Source organism: Castor canadensis, chromosome 1 (genome assembly GCF_047511655.1).
Source record: "Castor canadensis chromosome 1, mCasCan1.hap1v2, whole genome shotgun sequence".
NCBI classification, from domain to species: Eukaryota; Metazoa; Chordata; class Mammalia; order Rodentia; family Castoridae; genus Castor; species Castor canadensis.
In genome coordinates this window covers 35,872,308-35,892,380 of record NC_133386.1, presented here as the reverse complement: position 1 = coordinate 35,892,380, position 20,073 = coordinate 35,872,308, and the positions used below count along the sequence as shown (strand labels likewise).

The window sequence follows — 20,073 nt, the reverse complement described above, 5'->3', positions numbered from 1 at the left end:
ACTAATATATGTCCATAATGATGGTAAATTCATTAAACAAAGTGCTGGGCCTCTATTAAAAAAGTGAATCTATTCATTTTCTGGGATAAAGTTCAGGAAAGATTTGCACAAAGAGAAGTAGTAGCACTCAAGGGATAGTGAACTTGACAATCCTAGCACAATTTATAATAATATCCTTAATTATGATTCATAGAATGATTTGTCATTATGTTATATACACACTTTTATAAAGAGGGAGAAAATATGAATATACTAAAAATTTAAATATCCAACCAGAAAAACCTTTGAAGTAGGATATTGGCATTGACTTCAAATTTCTGCTTAATCAATGTAGCCCAGACTTTAAGTGATTCCTTTAGTATGGGTTCTATTTTTATCCTAGGACTGACACAACAAAACATCACATACTAAATTATCTAACAGTCACAAAAATGGATTGCCTCTCCACAAAAAAATGCCCAAGACTGGACGGATTCACAGATGAAATATTCTAGACCTTTAAAGAAGAATAACTAAGTCCAATGCCCCTAAACAACCAGCTAAGATACAAAGGGAAAGAATGTTACCAAACTCATTCTATGAAGCCAGTATTGTCTTTATACCAAAACTAGAAAAGAACATAAAAGCAACAGAATATTTCAGGCCAATTTCCTTGATGAATATAAATGCAAAAATTCTGAAGAAAAAAAACACTTGCAAACCAAAATCAACAACACATTAAAAAGATCATAAACCATGAGCCAATTGGTTTCATTGCAGAGATATAAGGATGGATCAACATAGGCAAACCAATAATGTAATACAGTAAATAAATAGAATCAGAAAGCCAGGTGTACAGGCTAATGCTTATAACCCCAGTTACTTGGGAAGTAGATAGGTTGATCATGGTTCATGGATAGTCTGGGAAAAAAATTAGCAAGACCCTATCTCAAAGAACAAATTGACTGTGCTGGTGTAAACCTGTAATACAAGCTGTATGAGAGGTGTAAATAGGAGGATTGTGGTCTGAGGCTGACCCATGCAAAAAGTGCAAGACCATTCCTGAAAAATCACTAAAGCAAAAAAAGACTGGTATGATAGTTCAAGTGATAAAACACTTGCCTAACAAACATGAGGCCTGAAGTTTAAATCCCAATACCACTAAAAAGTAAAAACAAAGAACAAATAAAAATAAGTAGAATCAGGAAGGAAAACCACATGATCATCTCAATAGACTCAAAAAGTAGCCTTGACAAATTTCAATATTCCTTCATTTATAAAAATCCTAAAGAAAGTAAGAATTGAAAGAACATACTTCAGTATAATAAAGTTTTATATGAGAAATGTAAAGCCAACATTGTACTAAATGTGAGAAACTGAAAGCATTTCCTTTAAAATCAGGAACAAGGCAAAACTATCTGCCCTCTCCACTTATATTCAGTATAGTCCTCAAATTCTGATCTGAAGCAATAAGGCAAGAGGAAGAAATAAAAGAAATACAAATAGGAAAGGAAGAAGTCGAATGATCTCTGTATCAAGCTGATATGTTCCTATACTTAAAAGACACCAAAGGCCTGATCAGACAACTTTTAGAGCTGATAAACACTTTCAGCAAATTAGGATATAAAACACCATATAAAAATCAGCTTTTCTGTATATCAGCAATGAATATGCTGAGAAAAAAGTCAAGAAAATAATCCTATTCACAATAGCTTCAAAAAAAAAATCCCTAAGAATAAAGTAACCTATAGAGATTAAAGCACCCACCCTACACTGAAAAGTACAAAACTCTCCGAAAAGGTATTTGAAGAAGGTATTAGAAAATGGAAAGACTACCAAAAATCATGGATAGCAGAATTAACATTTTAAAAATGGATGTATTACTGAATAGGATGTATAGATTCAGTGTGATCCCATTAAAATTATAATCACACTCTTCGCAGAAATAAAAATACTAAAATTTTTATGGAAGCATAAAAGCCCCAGAAAAGTTTCAGAATAGAAATCCTGAACAAAAAGTACATTGCTGGTGATATCATAATACCTGACTTCAAATTATGCTACAAAATCATAGTGACAAAAACTCCATGGTAATGGCACAAAAACACACAATAGAATTGAAGACCCATAAATGAGCCCACACAATTACAGCCAACTCATTCTTCACAAAAGTGCCAAAAACGTACATTGAGGAAAAGACAGGCTATTCAACAAAAGGTTCTAGGAAAACTGGATATCCATTTGTAGAAGACTGAATCTAGATCTCTGTATCTCATCTGGTACAAATTCAATTCAAAATGGTTCAAAGATTTTAATGTAATACGTTTATGTGCTTTGTATGCATACATGAAATAGAACAATAATATCATTTGCAATTGTTTTAAGTGGAGTGAGAGTGGGTTGATGAAGGGGTGGGGGAGATGGTGGAGATTACTTAACAATGTACAATAAAAGACTATACAGAATTGTCACAACGATTCCCCTCTATACAACAAATGCATGTTAATAAAAGTGAAAAAGAGAGATTTGAAACTTCTAAAGAAAAATAGGGCAAACCCTTGAAGATATAGGCATAGCAAAGATTTTCTAATTAGGATGCCAGTAGCTCCAGAAATGAGCAAGAATTGACAAATGGTATTGAATCAAGTCAAAAAGCTCCTGCATAGCAATGGGAACAATTACCAGAGTGAAGAGATAATCTACAGAATGGGAGTAAACCTTTACCAGAAATTCACCTGACAAGAGAATAATATCCAGAATAAAGAACTCAAAAAACTAAACACAAAAGGAGCAAATACTCCTATCAATAAATAGGCACATGAATTGAATAGGAAGTTCTCAAAAGAATAGGTACGAATTACCAACAAATACATGAAAAATGCTCAATGTCTTCAGCCATCGAAGGAGTACAAATCAAAAGTACATTGAGATTCCATTTCAACCCATTCAGAATGGCTATCATCAAGGAAATAAACAGCAGTAAATGCTGGAGAGAATGTGTGATAAAAGGAACCCTAATGTACTATTGGTGGTAATGTAAATTAGCCCAGCCACTATGGAAATCAGTATGGAGGTTCCTCAAAAAAGTAAAAATTCAACTACCATCTGATCTTGCTATAGCACTTCTGGATACATACCCAAAAGAATAATTTAGCATATAATAGAGATACTGTATTCCCATATTTATTGTGGCATAATTCACAATAGCTAAGTTACAGGATCAGACTAGGGATCCATCAACAGATGAATAAAGAAATTGGGGAATGTATACACAATGCAGTAGTATTCAATCACAAAGAACGGAATTATGTAATTTTCAGTCACAAAGAATGGAATGTAGCAAGATACATGTCCTATGGTGTCTACCATAAGACAGAAGTTAGAGTGAACAGAACTAGAAATCTTCATGTCAAGTGAAATATGCCAGACTCAAAAAGATGAATATTGAATATTTTGTGTCATATACAGAATCTAGACCTAAAATTGAGCAAACCAAAAACATGAATGTAAAGTGGGATTATTTGGGAGCGGTACAATGGAAGGTGTGGAACAAGAGACAGTAAAGGGGCCTACATGTGATTACAGTACATTGGATACATATGTGAAAATATTATAATGAAATCCATTTTTCTCCTTTTTAAAGTCCACGTGTTATTGAAATTTTCAGACACTTCTTAAAGTAGTATTAGAATCCTTGTGTAATCTTAGACACTTCCTGTAAGTTGTACATTTATATTTGTAAAATCCCGTTCAACTTGATTCATGATCACATGGTTCATACATTTGTTTCCTTTATTGTTGTGCTGGCTGGGGGTACATTGTGGCATTTACAAAGGTTTTTCCAATGTATCAAATATATCATATTTGGATTCACCACCTCCACCACTCTCCTTTATTCTCCCCTCTCCAGATTTCTGGAATAGTTTCAACAGATATCATTTTTGCATTTATATACATGTGTACACATTTTTTGTACCATATTCATCCTCCTATCCCCTTTCCTCATCATCTCCCCTCTCCTGCTGATACCTAGCCTGCTGCAGGACCTGTTTCACTACACCTGTTCTCTGATGTTGTGGAGGAAAAAAGAAAAGATGACATTTTTGCTTGTTTGAGATACAGGTAGCTACACAGGGCATTTCCTTGTATGTATTATAACCCCAACTGGTTTAATCTCCTCTAATTTTCCTCATTCTATCTTAGTCCCTTATGGTGATTAAAGCCATTTTAAGAATTCTATATTCATTTTTTTCTATAGAGTGAATATCAACCATATTCAACTTATTAGTTTCCTTCTTTTACCCTACCTTTTCAATACATTACCTCCTCTTAGAGTGACAAGAGTTTCATAATATTCATTTGTATTATGCCTGCAATCCACATGAGAAAGAACATGTGGCCATCTGAGTAGAGCATGGTAACTTCACTTAATATGATGTTCTCCAGTTCTAGCCAGTTACCTGCGAATGACAAAATTTCATTTTTCTTTGTTGCTGAATAAAATTCCATTGTATATAAATACCACATTTTCTTAGTCCATTCATCAGTAGTGGGGCATCTTGTCTGTTTCCATAGCTCAGCTATTATGAATAATGCTGCAATAAACATGGTGTGCAGGTGCCTTTGTTGTAACTTGACTCACATTCCTTCAGGTATATCCCTAGGAATGGAATTGCTGGATCATATGGGAGTTCTATTTTTAGTTTTCTGAGGAGTATCCAGACTGTTTTCCACAGTGGTTATACTAGCTTACATTCCCACCAGCAGTGTATGAGGGTTTCTTTGTTCCCAAATCCACACCAGCATTTGTTGTTGTGTTCTTGATGGTATCTATTCTAATAGGAGTAAGGTGGAATCCTAATGTGGTTTTGATTTGCATTTTCTTTATGGTCAGGAATGGTGAGCATTTTTTTCATGAGTTTTTAGCCACTTAAATTTCTTCCTTTGAAAAGGCTCTGTTCAGTTCATTTGCCAATTTTTTCACTGGGTTATTGAATTTTGGGGAGTTTAGTTTTTTGATCTCCCTGTATATTCTGGTTATCAGTCTGATGTATAGCTGGAAAAGATTTTCTACCATTTTAAGGGTAGCATCTTCAATTTAGAAACCACTTCTATTTTTGTGCAGAAAATTTTAATTTCATGTAGTCCCATTTGTTGGTCCTTTCTCTTAGTTGCTGAGACAACTGAGTTCTACCAAGGAAGTCATTGACTATTCCAATTGCTTTTGATGTATTCCCTGCTCTTTCCTGCACAAGCTTCAAGGTTTTAGTTCTTGAGTCCTTAATCTACTTTGAGTTGCTACTTATACAGGATGATAGACATGGATCTAGTTTCATTTTTCTGCATGTGATTATCTAGTTTTCCCAGCAGCACATGATAAAGAGGTTGTCTTTTCTCCATTGTATGTTTTTGGAAACTTTGCCAAAAATTTGGTGGATGTAACTGTGTGAATTCCTATCTGGGTCCTCTATTCTGTTCTGCTGGCCTTCATACATGTTTTTGTGCCAGTACCATGCTTTTTTTTATTGCTGTGGCTCTATAGTACCATTTGAAGTCAAGTATTGTGGATACCTCCAGTGTGGGTCCTTCTGCTCAGTATTGCCTTTGTTATTAGCAGTGTTTTGTTCTTCCAAATGAACTTTAGGGTTGATTTTTCAATCTCTGTGATGAATGTCATTTGGATTTTGATGGAAACTGCATTGAACATGTAGTTTTTGGCAGTATAGCCATTTTTACTATGTTGATTCTAATAATCCATGAGTATGGGAGATCTTTCCATCTTCTGTAAGATCCCTTAATTTCCTTCTTCAAAGGTTTGTAGTTATCCTTGTAGTTCTTATTAACCTCCTTTGTTAAGTTTAGTACTAGGTATTTGATCTTTTTTGAGGTTATTGTAAATGGAATTGTTTTCCTATATTCTTTCTCAATCTGTTCATTGTTGGTGTATAGAAAGTCTACTGATTTTTGCAAATTCATTTTATTTCTTTCTACTTTGCTGAAACTGTTTATGGTGTCTACGAGTTATTTGGTAGAGTTTTTTTGGGTCTTATATGTATAAAATTATGTCATCTGTGAACAGGGATAGTTTAACTCCTTTCTTAACCAATAACCTTATATTTCTTCTTCCTGTCTTATTGCTCTGGCTAGGTATTTCAAGACTGTGCTGCATAGTAGTGAAGAGAGTGGACACCATTGTCTTGTTCCTGGCTTTAGAGGAACTGGTTTCAGTTTTTCTCCATTCACTATGATGTTGGCTATAGGTCTGTCATAGATACCCTTTATTATGTTGAGTTATAGTCCCTCTATTCTTAGTTTCATCAGACCATTTTTCCTGAAATGATGTTGAATTTTATTGAAGATTTTTTATTCATCTATTGAGATGATCAAATGGTTTTTGTCATTGCTTCTGTTAATATGCTGTATTGCATTTAATGATTTGTTTATGCTGAACCATCCCTGTATCACTGGTCATGGTGTATGATATTTTTGATATGCTGTTGAACTCAGTTTGTCATTATTTTATTGAAGATTTTTGCATATATGTTCATTAAAGAGATTGGCCTCTAATTCTGTTTTCTTGTTGTGGGCTTGTCTGGTTTTGGGATGAGTTTAATCCTGGCTTCATAGAATGAATTTGGAAGTGTTCCTTCCCTTTCTATTTCATGGAAAAGTTTAAGGAGTATTGGTATTAGTTCTTTAAATGTGTGGTAGAATACCACAGAGAATTCATTAAGTCCTGAACTTTTCTTTTTTGGGAGACTCTGTTTCTGCTTCAATTTCATTGCACTATTATAGATATGGTTAGGTGATTAGTATCCTTTTTGGATGGATGGTCATACATATCTAGAAATTTGTCCATTTCTTCTAGATTTTTCAATTTATTTGAGTATTTCAAAGTAGTCCCTGATGATTCCCTGGATTTCCATGGTGTTCCCCATTTTCATTTCAGATTATACAAAGTTGGGTCTTTTCCCTCATCATTTTAGTCAGATTTGCCAGGGGTTTGTCAAACTTGTTTATTTTTTTTTTAAGAAACCAGCTTTTTGTTTCATTGATTCTTTCTTTTTTTTTTTTGGTTTCTATCTCATTGATTTCAGCCATTATTTTTGTTACTTCTCTCCTTCTGCTTATTTTGGGTTTAGCTTGTGCTTGTTTTTCTAGAAGTTTAAGATTCAACATTAGGTCATTTATTTGAGCTCTTTCTGTGTTTTTAATATATGTACTCAAGGCTATAAACTTTCTTCTTACAACTGCATTTGCTGTGTCCCATGGGTTTTGATAGGTTTTGTTTTCATTTTCATTAAATTCCAGAAACTTTCTGATTTCGTCCCTTATTTCTTCTATAACCCACTAATCATTGAGTAACATGTTCAGCCTCCTATTGTATGAGTATTTTCTGCTGCTTCTGTTGTTGAATTCTAGTATCATTGTGTTGTGGTCAGACAGTATGCATGTGGTTATTTCAATTTTCCTTTATTTTTTGAGACTTGCTTTGTACCTTAAGATATGGTGTATTTTGGAGAAAGTTCTATGGGTGCTGAGAAGTATATTGTGCTGTTGCAGGATGGAATACTCTGTAAACTTCTGTCAGGTCCATTAGATCTATGGTGTTATTCAATTCTAGAATTTCTTTGTTGATTTTTTTGCCTGGATGATTTTTCTATTGGTGATAGAGGAGTACTAAAGTCTCCCACTACCACACTGTTGGGTTCTAATGGATTTTAAGTCCATTAGTGTATGTTTAATGAAGTTTTGTGCACTGACATGAGGTGCATATAAGGTGATAATTGTTACTTCCTCCTGGTGTATTGCTCTTTTTGTTAGTATGAAGTGAACTTCCTTGTCTCTTCTAACTAATTTAGGTTTGAAGTCCACTTTAACTGATATAAGTATTGCTACTCCTGCCTCTTTTCAGGGGTCATCAGCTTGGTAAATCTTCCACTCTTTCACCCTAAGACAGTGTTTATTTCTGTCAATATGGTGGGTTTCTTGTAAACAACAGAGTGTTGGGGCATCCCAGTGACCCACCTGTTTGCATTTTGGGCAGGGTTTAGTTGGAGGTCTTGGGTTGGGGCACTGGCAAGCCCAGTGGCATTTCTTGCCACATTTGAAGTAGGCCCCCAGAGGGGCTGATGGGAGGTTTCGGGTTCCTCCTTTGACTCGGGGCTATAATCCAGCCGGCCGCAGGGCTGCCACCAAGGCTTGGGTTTGGAGGGCCACCTTTTGTTGGAGGTGTTTGATTCTGCTGCCTCTTTTTGAGCATTAAAACTTTAAATGCCATTTTCATCAGATCCTGTATAGGGGTTTGAGGGCCATCTTTGGCCTTTTCTAGTTTAGCTCTAATATCTGGTGTGGACTGAGATATAAAATGTCCAGCCAGGATTGCTGCCCCAACAGGGGAGGTGGGGGTCTAATTGGGTATTTTGGGTGAGGGCCTCCTGGAGGCGGTTAAGAAAAAGGACCAGATTTTCTTCAGCTCCCTGGGTTATCTTGCAGATTTTGTCAAAATTTACAATTTTGTTGGACACTGTGTTCATGCCCTGTAGGAGGCATCAAATCATTATGTCTCTCCAGTGGTGTCCTGGAGCTTCAGGTTGATAGTCCCAGTTAGGGTTGCAGTCGGGAATTGCTTCTTCCCCACCTGGTACTGTGGGGTCAGCTAAGTGGGCATAGTGTCGGGCAGCTGCCTTAATGTGTTCCTGCCTCCAAGGGGTGAGGGTGGAGGCCATAATGATGAATATGTCATGCCAAGTTAAGTCATAGGCCTGAGATTAGGTAGTGGAATGCTTTGGCATAAGCAGAGGGGTTGGTGGAGAAGGACCCCAAGTGCTTTTCTATCTGTGATAGGTCCTGGAGAGAGAAAGGAACATGAACTTGGACATGGACATGTCCTCACCTCTTGGAGAAGACAAAGGAGAGGGGGTGGGGAAGGGCAGTGTAAGTGAGTGTGAGAGGCTATTGGGGATGTAGGAGGGCAGGGAGTAGGTAGAGCAGAGGGTGTGGGAGGCAAGGCCAAAGGAGATGGCTGCTTGGGTGGGGAAGGTTCTGTGGGTGGGGGAGGGGGAGGGGAAGGGGAAGCCGGATGTGACGATGAGGGTGGCTGTGGTCGGTGGGGGGGAGGAGTGAGGAATTCAGTGGATTCAGATAAAGGAGAAGGGTGGGGTATGGGGGAGGGGACCTAGAAGAATTGGGTGTTAGAAAGATCTGGGAAGGGAAACATTGGAGGCACAGAGAGGGGTGAGAGCACAGTTCCCAGAAGGCCTGTACATATGGGACCTCAGACCATCTAGGGTCTGACAGCAAAAATTGACAAGATCCATGAGGATATTAAAATCAAAAGTGCCCTGTGGAGGCCATTTTGAGTTGTTGTTTAAGGTGTATTGTGGCCATGCCATGGTCAGTAGAAAGTGAGCTGCTCATGGCAGAGGTCTGGAGAGAGTCCCAAATTTTGAAGTTTGAGAGGAGACAGGACAAGGGAGTCCCTGAGTCCGGCTTGGATTGGGAGGACCCCACCTCCAAATTGTCAGAGGTCTCAACCTTTAGAGAAGCGTCCCTCACTAAAAGAAGAGACCTGGTTTGGAGGAGGCAGCCTGGACAGGGGAGATGTCTGTCCGAATGCCCAGGTGCAAGGAGAAGCGGAAGGGCTGATCCTGGTGCAGCCGCGACTAGGACAGGGGCCTGAGGAGGAACAAAATGGGGGAGGAGACTCACCCAAGCTGGAATTGGAGCATCGATCTGGAGAGGAGGAAGGGCCTCAAGCCAGGGCCTGGCCCAGGGCCCTGACTGCCTGCAGTCAGGTGAGGCTCACTTCCTCCCAGGTTTCGGCACCAAATGTTAGGTTGACGCTGATAGGAAGGCCAAATTGGAGCCAAATAACAAAGCAAGCAGGCTTTAAGCAGACTTTATGAGAGCGCGCTCTCAAGCGAGGTTCACCATCCCCAAAGAACAGGGCCAGAGAAGTCGTGCCGGAGAAATGGCAGCCCAGTTTTTATAGCCTGGGTGAAGTCAAGAGCTTAAGGTATTATGGGGCATCAGGATGGGTCAAGGTTTGATGGGGAGGAGCTCAGGGTAATATGGATCTGTAGGATAGGTCAGGACCCATTGCCCACCAGTGGGAGTTGCTATGGTAATTAGAGGGGAAGAGGAAGGAGGAGGGTGAAACAGGAAGTCTCTAATTGCCATGCGCAGGAGTTGCCATGGTAACCATGAAGCCTCTAATGCCGTAATTGCTATGCACCAGAGTTGCCATGGTAACCATGAAAGGAAGGAGGGGATGGAGTGGAAAGTCAAGCATAGAGTCCCTGATCACCATGGGGTGGCTGCCCACCGTCCAAACACTTATGACTTAAGTTATTCCAACTAGTTTGCCAGGCCTCTCAGTCTAAAGTAACTTTAAATCAGCTGCTTTACAAAAAGCCCTTACAAAAAACTGCGGCTGCCATGTTCACACCCTACCTCCGCCCCTACAAGGGGAGGAAGGAAAGCAAACAGGCGCAACTGTGCACAGGATGCTGGCTCCTGGACACAGCAAAAACATCTGCCATAGCTAAGAAAATCCATAGAGAGGACCCAGCACATCCTAGGCCATCAGCTACACATGGCGATGGCTATGGCCTGCTGCCACTTCCCCTAGAATAAAGGCACACAGAGTACACAGGAAGGGGGGAGGGGTGACAGGCCGCAGGATCAGGCCTAGGCAGTCAGGCTCGCTTGTCCTGGGTGTGTGTGGAGAGGTTCAGTGTCTTGCACAAGCCCTGCTCCTAGCCCCACCTCACACCTGGCACCAGACCCAGCCCTTTTAAGCCAATTGTTAACTCAAGGTTATAGTCCCAGAAATACCACATTTCTGTGGTCTCTAAATTTCTCATTTAAAATTTTCTATACTTTTGGCCTCAACATACATTTTTCCCTTCAAATACTAACACTAGTTGTCCCATATGGTACAGTTATTGGCCCAAATAACTCTAAATGCCCTTCTCTAACTTCACACATGATTTATTCTTTTATTAAAAAGGTAGACTTTATTAAAGAGGCTGCCTGCTGTTAGCTAAAATACAGGATCCTAATGTTTTATTGTTTCTAGATGGGATCTGCACCTTCCAGTCTTCTGGCTTGTAGATGCTAAAAGCTTTGTACTGAGGCCTGGCCTCAATATGCCTTGGGTGACCAGGAGAAGTGGCCTTCACAGGGTTCCCTAAATTACAATACCATACTCCAATTAGACCTTTTCTATAAAAGTAAAAAAAGTAAACTGAGGTCCCCTATACAAATTTCTACCTTCTAAGCCACCCCAATACTCAGAACCTCCTAATGAGTGCTTCCTCCTTCAACAGGTAATGGTAGGAAGATGGCAAGTCAATGTCCCCTTCCAGCTATCAGATGTAAGGGAAATTTAAAAACATCTAAGCAACTATACTAATGCCCCGACCAATACATCCAAGCCTTTATCTCTGTGATCCAAACCTTTAAATTGGCATAAAAGGATATTATGCTTCTACTAGACCAGACTCTTGTCTCATTAGAAAAGCAATGGGTTCTGGCCCAGGCCACCCAGGTTAAAAATAATTACCATTTACAATAAGCTCCAATACTAGTGGCACCTAGAAATGAGGGAATAAATGCACTTACCTACAGGGGCACAGACAGTCCCCTTAACTGACCCACACTAAAAGGGACTAATGATATGACTCAAGCAGTAGAGTGCCACTTCTCAGGCATAAAGCCCTGAGTTGAAATCCAGCACAGTCAAAGACAAAAAAAAAAAAATTGGGGACTGAGGAAGTAGCTCAATGGGAGAATGTATGCCCAGCATTTGCAAAGCCCTGGGTTCAATTCCCCAACATTGCTAAATCAAAAAAAAAAAAAAATAGTAAGAAAGATAAACGGCATTAATGTCACTTTAGCCATCTCATAGTGGAAGAAAGTAGTTTAACTTAGACCAGATCCTTCATCCTTCAAGTGAGGAAAGTGAGGCCCAGAACAGCTCAGAGACCTGCTCTCCAGAGTGTCAGGTGCCAATGTAAAATAATAACTTTGCTTTATAGCAATGCCCTGAAGAAAATCCCCTTACCTTTCTACAACATTAGTCTATAGCTTAAGGTGAAAGGTCATTGGATCAACTAATACAACCAGCTATATCTGTATATTACAACCAGGACATTACTAACAGAGAGAAAGATAAGAGACATGACCTCATTGCTGCCCCCACCCAACTGGGGCCTACATCTCGAGTTTGCTACCATGGTGGACAGGAGGGACATTTCTGTAAAGAATGCTTAAGGGGGGACAGCATGGGAGACAGCCCCACCCCCAACCAGGACCTGCCCTCTATGCAAAGGTAACCACTGGAAGTCTAAGTCCCCCTGCCTCCAGATGGAAGGCAAGGTGCCACCGCCTATGGATTGATAGGTCCCAGTGTCCTGTCAATGCTCCACTTCTTGGCATCAATGTTGAGGAGCCTCATGGTAGCCATTATGACAAAAAAAAAAAAAGATCATTTTCTGGCTAGACAGTGGAGCTCATTTCTCTGTTTTACCTTTTTCTCCAGGTCCCCAGTCCAATGACAAAAGTTGTCATTTGGGGCATATCTGGCAAGCCCCTTAGAGCACTATTTTACCTTGCCTCTGGCCTGCTCTTTGGGAAACCTCCTCTTCTGTCACTCTTTCCTCATAGTACCTAAAGCTCCAATGTCCCTGCTGGGACAGGATTTACTATCTCAACTAAAAACTCAAATTCTCCTCCCCCCTAGGCAGTTATCTCTGCTGCCCCCTTCTTCAGGAACAAATAGATTCCACAGTGTGGACTGATGAGATGAGTGTAGGGCGAGCCAGGCTGGCCCTCCCTATTCAAATAAAACTCAAAAATCCCTCACAGTTTCCACACCCAAAACAATATCCCTTCAAGCCTGAGGGACAATGAGGCCTTATGACTATCATAAATTCCTTAGAACACCAAGGGCTACTAACTAGTTACTCCAGCCATATAATAAATTCAAAATTCTTATAAAAGTTAACTTTAAAGTACAAGTTACATAGTAAACAACTAAAAAGAATATAGATAAGTAGTAAGTGTATTTTTTGAGAAGTTAAAGGAAAAAGGAATATTTTTAGATAAAAAAAGGATTTTGTAAAGAAGGGTTTGTCCTAAAGATTGCTTCAAATAAGAGAGATAAAGAAAAGCCATCAAAGGGTTTAATATGTTATATAAAGGTCTGAGTAAGTTTTAAAAGTATATAATAAAAAACTTCAATGTGTAATAAAGTTGAGTATAATCTAAGAGTTGCCTAAAAGATTTTTAGGGTCATGTCAAACTAAAATAAAATTCTTTGTGTCCATAAAATAACAAGGTTATCTTAATATTGTTCTGCTCTGAGTAACATCTATAAAAAAACCATTACAGAGAAAGATTTTATCAAAGAAATTATTTGTGTTTTCTGCTGATCTTGTCAAACTTTAAGTACTACTAAATCAGAGTTCATTTACATATTTACTTATGTGTCTTAAATGACCACCTTGTAACAGTGTTGTGTCTATACTTTATCTAAATATGGTACAAACATTTACAAAGTTATATACAAAATGAGCTAAAACTCTTTTATCCAAAGGTGTTACATTTAACCTAAATCCTGACAGCTCCTGCCTCCCACAGGTAACCTACCTAGGTGTGGCCTTAAAGGGACAGACTCACTCCCTGAGTCATGAGTGCATCAACCCAATCTTCCATTTCCCTCCCCCCATACCATGAGACAGCTTACAGCAAGCTTGGGAGTTACAGGATTTTGCAGATTTTAGAACCCTAGGTATGCAGTCCCTTAGCAGACACCTTTTTATGCTTCTCCTAATATTCCTATTTGGGTCTCAAATAATGTATGGTCACCCATTTCTCTTAGAAAACTTGCCTCCAACAGACACTCCTCCTCTGGCTGACTACCTACCTTACCTTAACCTTCTCAGAGAACGTCTCAGAAAGCATGCAGACCAGATTCTGCCCTGTTCTAAAACAATTTCTGTTAAAACAGGGAATCTTGTTCTCCTAAAAGGATCTTCTACCCTCTCCATTGGGACTTCGGTGGACTAGCCTGCATCTGGTCATTCTCATGACACCCACTGCTGTCAAGCTCAATGGGATCCCCCAATGGCAGCACCTCTCAAGGAACAGTTAGAAAAATGGAGAAAGGAATTGGAGGACTCTTGAAATTGTCTAGGGAACAACATTTCACAGTGGTTCTCCTGGCCAATGCCCATCCTAATGCCTATGTTTCTTGCTCTTTTATTCTTAAGCTTTCTCCCTTGTATCATACTACATGTCTGCTATTGCTAATAAAAAATTTAACCAGTTGTACCTCCAGGGATATTAACCTCTCCAAAACCATCCAGAGGACTGCTATGAAGGCCCCACCAGGACACAGGAGCCTGAGGATCCTGCCCCATACAATGCCTCCTGCCAGCAGGAAGTAGCTAAGAGGCTGACGCTTCTCCCCAATTCCCAACCCTCAGACTCTACCCCCATCATTATTAAAGAAATAATGGGGGAATGATAGAACAATAATGTTGTCATTTTGTGAATCGGCCAAAATGGCAGCCCTACCCCTTAACAGAAATTCCCACACTACCAGAGACTACTGTGCATGCACTAACTTCCTTAACCTCTCCCTTCTATAAAAGCCACACCTGGCCCAATTTGCTGCTGTGCCATCTTTTCCCCAGCCAGCCTGGCAGTTTGGGTCTGCCATTAAACTTTGCTCTATGGATGTGAGACTTTTCTCATGAGCTTTCTTTATGAGTGGCATTTTTCCTAACACCAAATACCTCACTCCATGCCATTCTTGCTTTTAAGGCTTATGTTGAGAAGTATGTTGTTATTTTCATGAGTTTACATTTATATGTTATTTGATTTTTGTCTCTTACACCCTTTAATATTCTTTCCTTGTTCTCTGTGCTTGTTGCTTTAATGATAATATGCCAAAGAGAGGTTCTATTTGGTCATGTCTGTTTGGTGTCTTGGTGGCTTCCTATACCTGAGAGGGCATCTTTTTCTTAAGATTTGGGAAATTTTCTGCTACTATTTTCTTATACCCTTGGCTTGTACTTCTTCTCCTTTGATGCCCATGATTCATAGATTTGGTGTTTTGATGGAATCACTGAGTTCTTAAGAATACTTTTTGGTGCTCTTGAGTCTTCTAAGAATTCTTCTGTTTTCTCTTTAATATCTATTTTGTCTTTGTGTCCTGAAATTCTGTCTTCAAGTTGTTCTAGTGTGCTGGAGTGGTTTTCATCTGTATTTTTTGTTTGATTTAAGAAATTTTTATTGCCAGGATTTCTGTTTGATTCTTTTTTCCTGAGGATTTCCGTATCTTTGTTAAACTCCTCTTTCATGTCTTTGCCTTCTTCTTTATTTCATATATCTCTTTGCTTATAATCTCCTTAGATTCATTTTGGAATTTGTTGACATCCTTTCTGAGTTCATTTAGTTGTTTCTGTCTTCTTGAGTTTTTTATTTGTGTTGTCTTGATATTCTTTGAGTTGTTTTGTTGAGTTCCTCTTGAAGCTACTCCCTGAGCTCCTCAATGTGCTCTTTTTTGAGATCCTCTTTTAGCATCTCTTTTGAACATACTTATCATCATTCTACTGGGGTCAGCAACTGGGCATTCATTTCCAACATTTTCCACTGAATCCTCTATTGAGCTGTTATTCCTTTGAGGGGTTATCTTCCCCTACCTTCTTCTCCCCATGTTTCTATTTTGTGCCTGGCTTCTGTGCTATTGATTTGCTAATTGGGGATTTTAATTGCCTATTGTCTTTCCCTTGACTTAATTACTATGCTGTGACTGGCTTAGTTGTTAGTTAGGTTGATGTGGTATTTCTGTTCACTGACCTGGAGGTATAAATTAGCAATTACAAATTCACAGATTCAATGCCAGACCAGTTATTTACATAATATAGAGAGAACCCCTTGGTGATATTATCTGTAAACAGTGGGAATTGAGGGAAAATGATTGTTTGGATAAAGATATATACTTAGGTAATTCAAAAGATGGCACTGGGGAGGTGCAGAAGAGGGTGAGGTGTGAGGGCAGTAAGGAGTGAGGGGGTAAGGATGTGAGTTATGGGGTCTATAGGGTATTAGGCCCTTAATGTGTGTTAAGGTACAGTTAAATTGTTGTGGGGAGGAGTGCTTGTGTCAGAGATGGCAGAAGGGTAGGATGGATGGAGGTAATGTGTAGCATTGATACAGTAGACTGTATGATCTCACTCAGTGAATGATGAGTGTAGAGGAAGTAGGGGCAATAGAGTGAAAGGTAGGGGAGGCAAGGAGGGCAAAGTGAATACAAAAGCACAGAATGTAAAAAAAGGGCAGAAAAAGGAAAATGAGGCAAGAGAGGGCTAAGCAGGATGACATTTGGCAAGAGAGAAAGAGGGAAATAGGCAATAATGAATTGTAGCACAAGAAAAAGAGCAAATGAAGGGAATAAGCATAAATATAAGAAAATAATAATAATAACATTAAAAATATTATTGGGGTTGCAGATTCACTCTGGCAGAAATGGATCTAGGCAGGTAAGATGTATGTAGGCTATATCTGTGTGATACAAGTCCAGTACATTGCAGAATCCAATTCAGTTTGTTCCACAGTCTTTTTCTTTTCTAAGAAAAAGAAAGAAAAGAATAGGGAAAAAAAGGGAGAAATGGCCAGTGGCTTTCCCTGAGGCAGACTGGTAGATGTGCTGGTCCCAGCCAGCACTGGTACTTTCCCAGTTGTTATGTGAAATTAAAACCTATTTTAAGGGTCAGTCATTGAATTTTCTGTGCACCTTATGTGTTGGCTATAATTCAACTGACTAAAAAGAATCAGAATTATCCTAGTGAAGCTAGTACACCTCTGATGAGTTTTCTGAAATCATGGAGTTCAGGATTTTTGTTTCCTTCTGCTACCCACCATCTTGGATTATTCAAAACCCATTATTTTGCAAAATTTTTAAAAAGTAGGTATTTATTCCTGTCATTGCATTTTGACTTTTTCTGTAGTAATCCATCTACAATAGCACTATCTATTAATTTGAGCTGACAGCCTGTTTTAGTCTCTAAACCTATGAACACTTATCTATTGTAATCTTAGAGGGACTTGCTTTGGATCAGAGACTGAAAAATCAGTCACAGGAGGTCAAAAGCATGCATCCTCCCAGCAGTTTCCTACATAGCAAAAATGGTTCCCTAGTCGCAGCAGAGAGGGGCAGTTCTTACTGCCTGGGCCTTTTTATGATCTGCTGAGGGATTGAGGTTGGTAAATCTATCAAGGAAGCTCAGCCGCCTGAGTGTCTTAGTAGTTCTCTGTGTGGTGTCATGGAAAATCCTAACCATAAGGTCTGGTTCTAGGTCCAAATGTTTGCCTTCATTAAGAGAATGATGTAATACTTAGAAAAATGGAAATGAGAATTTGTTTTGGCCAAAACCAGAGACAGAAAATCTCTATTTCTGTCTTTCCTATACCAGTGTTACAAAATGATGCCAGGAAAAATGTAAATGTAGATTTAGCTGTGGGCCCCAGTTTTTGAAGTGGGAGATAGCCTTTCTCTTTGGAAATAAGTCTTCTTTCTGGCAACAGTGCTCTTGGAATTGGTCTTTTACATTTCCAGCATAGTATTTCCTATGAGGATGCTAATTCCTAAGACTCCTGTTACGAGGACAGTAATGGTCCCAGGCTATAGCAGGGAGAGGATGCTGCTGAGACAGTAACCTATGGGAATCTTCCTTTGAATAGATGCCAGCAAGCCTGTTCTGGTCACTCAGATAGGTGAGTCTCCCTGCGTATTCTGGTACTTTGGGGACAATTCCTTGAAGTAACAAGATGAGTAGACGTAAGATTTGGCCCCCTCAGTATCTGCCATAAAACAGAAATTGAAGACCTGTCCTGATGGCTTAGATGTGCAAATCCCCATGCAGTGTCCTGTACAGTCAGGATTGTTCTTCCCTGGCTGTGACAGAGAGTGGCAGGAGATGAGGCTGACTCCTTTCTGCCTGTGTGGTGGAGTGGAGGCTGGCAAGCTGGTAACAGAGGTTCAGATGAGCGGGTCTCTTTGATGATTTTCTTCCTGGGGAGGATAACTCCCATACTGTGACACAGGAGGTCTTCAGAATCTGTGGCAGGGAAGAGGCTGGCAAGACTGTCCCATTGGCTCATATGAGTAAGACTTCTCTTCGGTATTCATGGTAGCAGTATTTTTATGACCACAGGTAAGGAAGGCTGGAAGAGTTATAAGGTCACTTTTAGGTCCACTTCTGAGACCAAAGTGGTAAAGCAAATGAGCCTTTCTGCCAAGCCACTAGTGTGTAAGGTTAGTCCTGGACCACTTAGTATATTTTTCTGTTGTTGTTTTCAAACAGGATGAAGAAAATAGGGATGGAGATAAGCTATAAAACTGTTTCTGTGCTCTAATGTAGGAGTATGATTGACAGGTATCCTTCATGTATGTTGGTCTGTACCCTCAAAATGATGCTTAGAATTTGGAATCTAGTAGTTTCAAAACATCCTAACTGAATCCTATGATTCCCATAGGATTTGCTTCTGGATCAAGTGCAGAATTCTTGAGCATAACAGCAAATTGCTAACATCCTATTTTACCACATCATTGATGTTACCTTTATAATACATTCTGTGCACTATCATGCACTGTACCTTTGTTAAAAATTTACCATAGCAGAAATAGAATAAAATTTATATGAAATTCCAAGAGACTCCAAGTAGACTCCTGATAATCTCCAAAAAAAAAAAAGTTGAAAACCTTATCCTAAGTTCAAAATTGATTAGAAATCTACATTTCAAAACTCTGGTGCACAAACACTAATTGTCTGGCATAAAACAGACAACTAGCCCAATGGAACATAATTAGAATCTCCCAAATAAACTACTGGGCATATGTTGCAATGTAACAGGATCCATTACAAGGAGAAAATGACAATCTCCCTAACTGAATATCCACATGTAAAAGAATGACATTGGGCTCTTATACCAAATTTACACACAATGGATAAAATACCTAAAGATAAGAGCTAAAAGTATAAAATTCCAAGGCAAATGCATTAAATTTGGCAATGATATCTTAAGATATAACTGCAAAAACAGACATTCGGGTGTACATATAATTAAAATACTTTTATATATTGAAAAAACAATCAACAGAGTGAAAATCAATTAGATGAGAGAAAATATTTCCAAAGCATATTTCTAATAACCAGTTTCTATCTCAATAACACAAAGAATTTCTGCAACTGAATACAGAAAAAACTCCTTCATTATAGCCATGCAAGTTAAAGGAAGACCACACTATAGTATCCAACTGGAACCAAAGCCAATTTTTCCTAAAAATCCATCACCCCAGAATGGAGAAATTCTCAAATGTTAGCGCATTGTCACAGCAAGTGTAAGGCTCCTCAACAAAGGATCACAAGAAATATGAAAAAAACAAGGTAATGATGCCACCAAAAGAGGCAATAACTATGGCAACTGATTCCAACAAAATGATATTGATGAAATCCCTGATAAAGAATTTAAAAGTTCATTATAAGGAAGCTCAATGAGAATTAAAAAGAATATAGAATGGTGAACATAAATAGGCAAACAATGAATAGCGTGAAAGTGAAATTCTCTTAGAGTTTTTGACATCTGTTGTCCTCATGGATGTCAGATAGGAGGTGCTTCCAAATAACACAAAGCACCTATGTTGGTGAAAATACATTCTTTAGTGGCTAGAGTATTTCTAGACTCCAGGCCCAGATGAAATAAGAGTTTATATATGGTCTATGTGTAGGGAATGTAAGAAAAACAAAGTAATATTAATAGGTACAGATATAATAATAATTTCTTTCTGTCACTATTATAATAGAAAAGAGAACTTATAACATCACCAAACAAAACTTATGGGATATGAAGACAAATAATCAGGAAAAACAACCCAACACTTTCAAAAAGAAATTACAACAATCAAGTCTAATTAAACAGAGAAATAAGCAAATTTACCTGTGGAAAAACTGTCCACCAGCACAATGAATAGGTGCAGTTAACAGTGGATAATGGAAGAGAACAACTGGTAAACAATTA

At 38.8% G+C, this 20,073-nt stretch overlaps 1 pseudogene; it reads left to right on the top strand.

Annotated features, from left to right (window-relative positions):
• LOC109688584 (protein LEG1 homolog) overlaps nt 1-20,073 on the top strand; it is a 114,174-nt pseudogene that overhangs the window by 14,133 nt on the left and 79,968 nt on the right.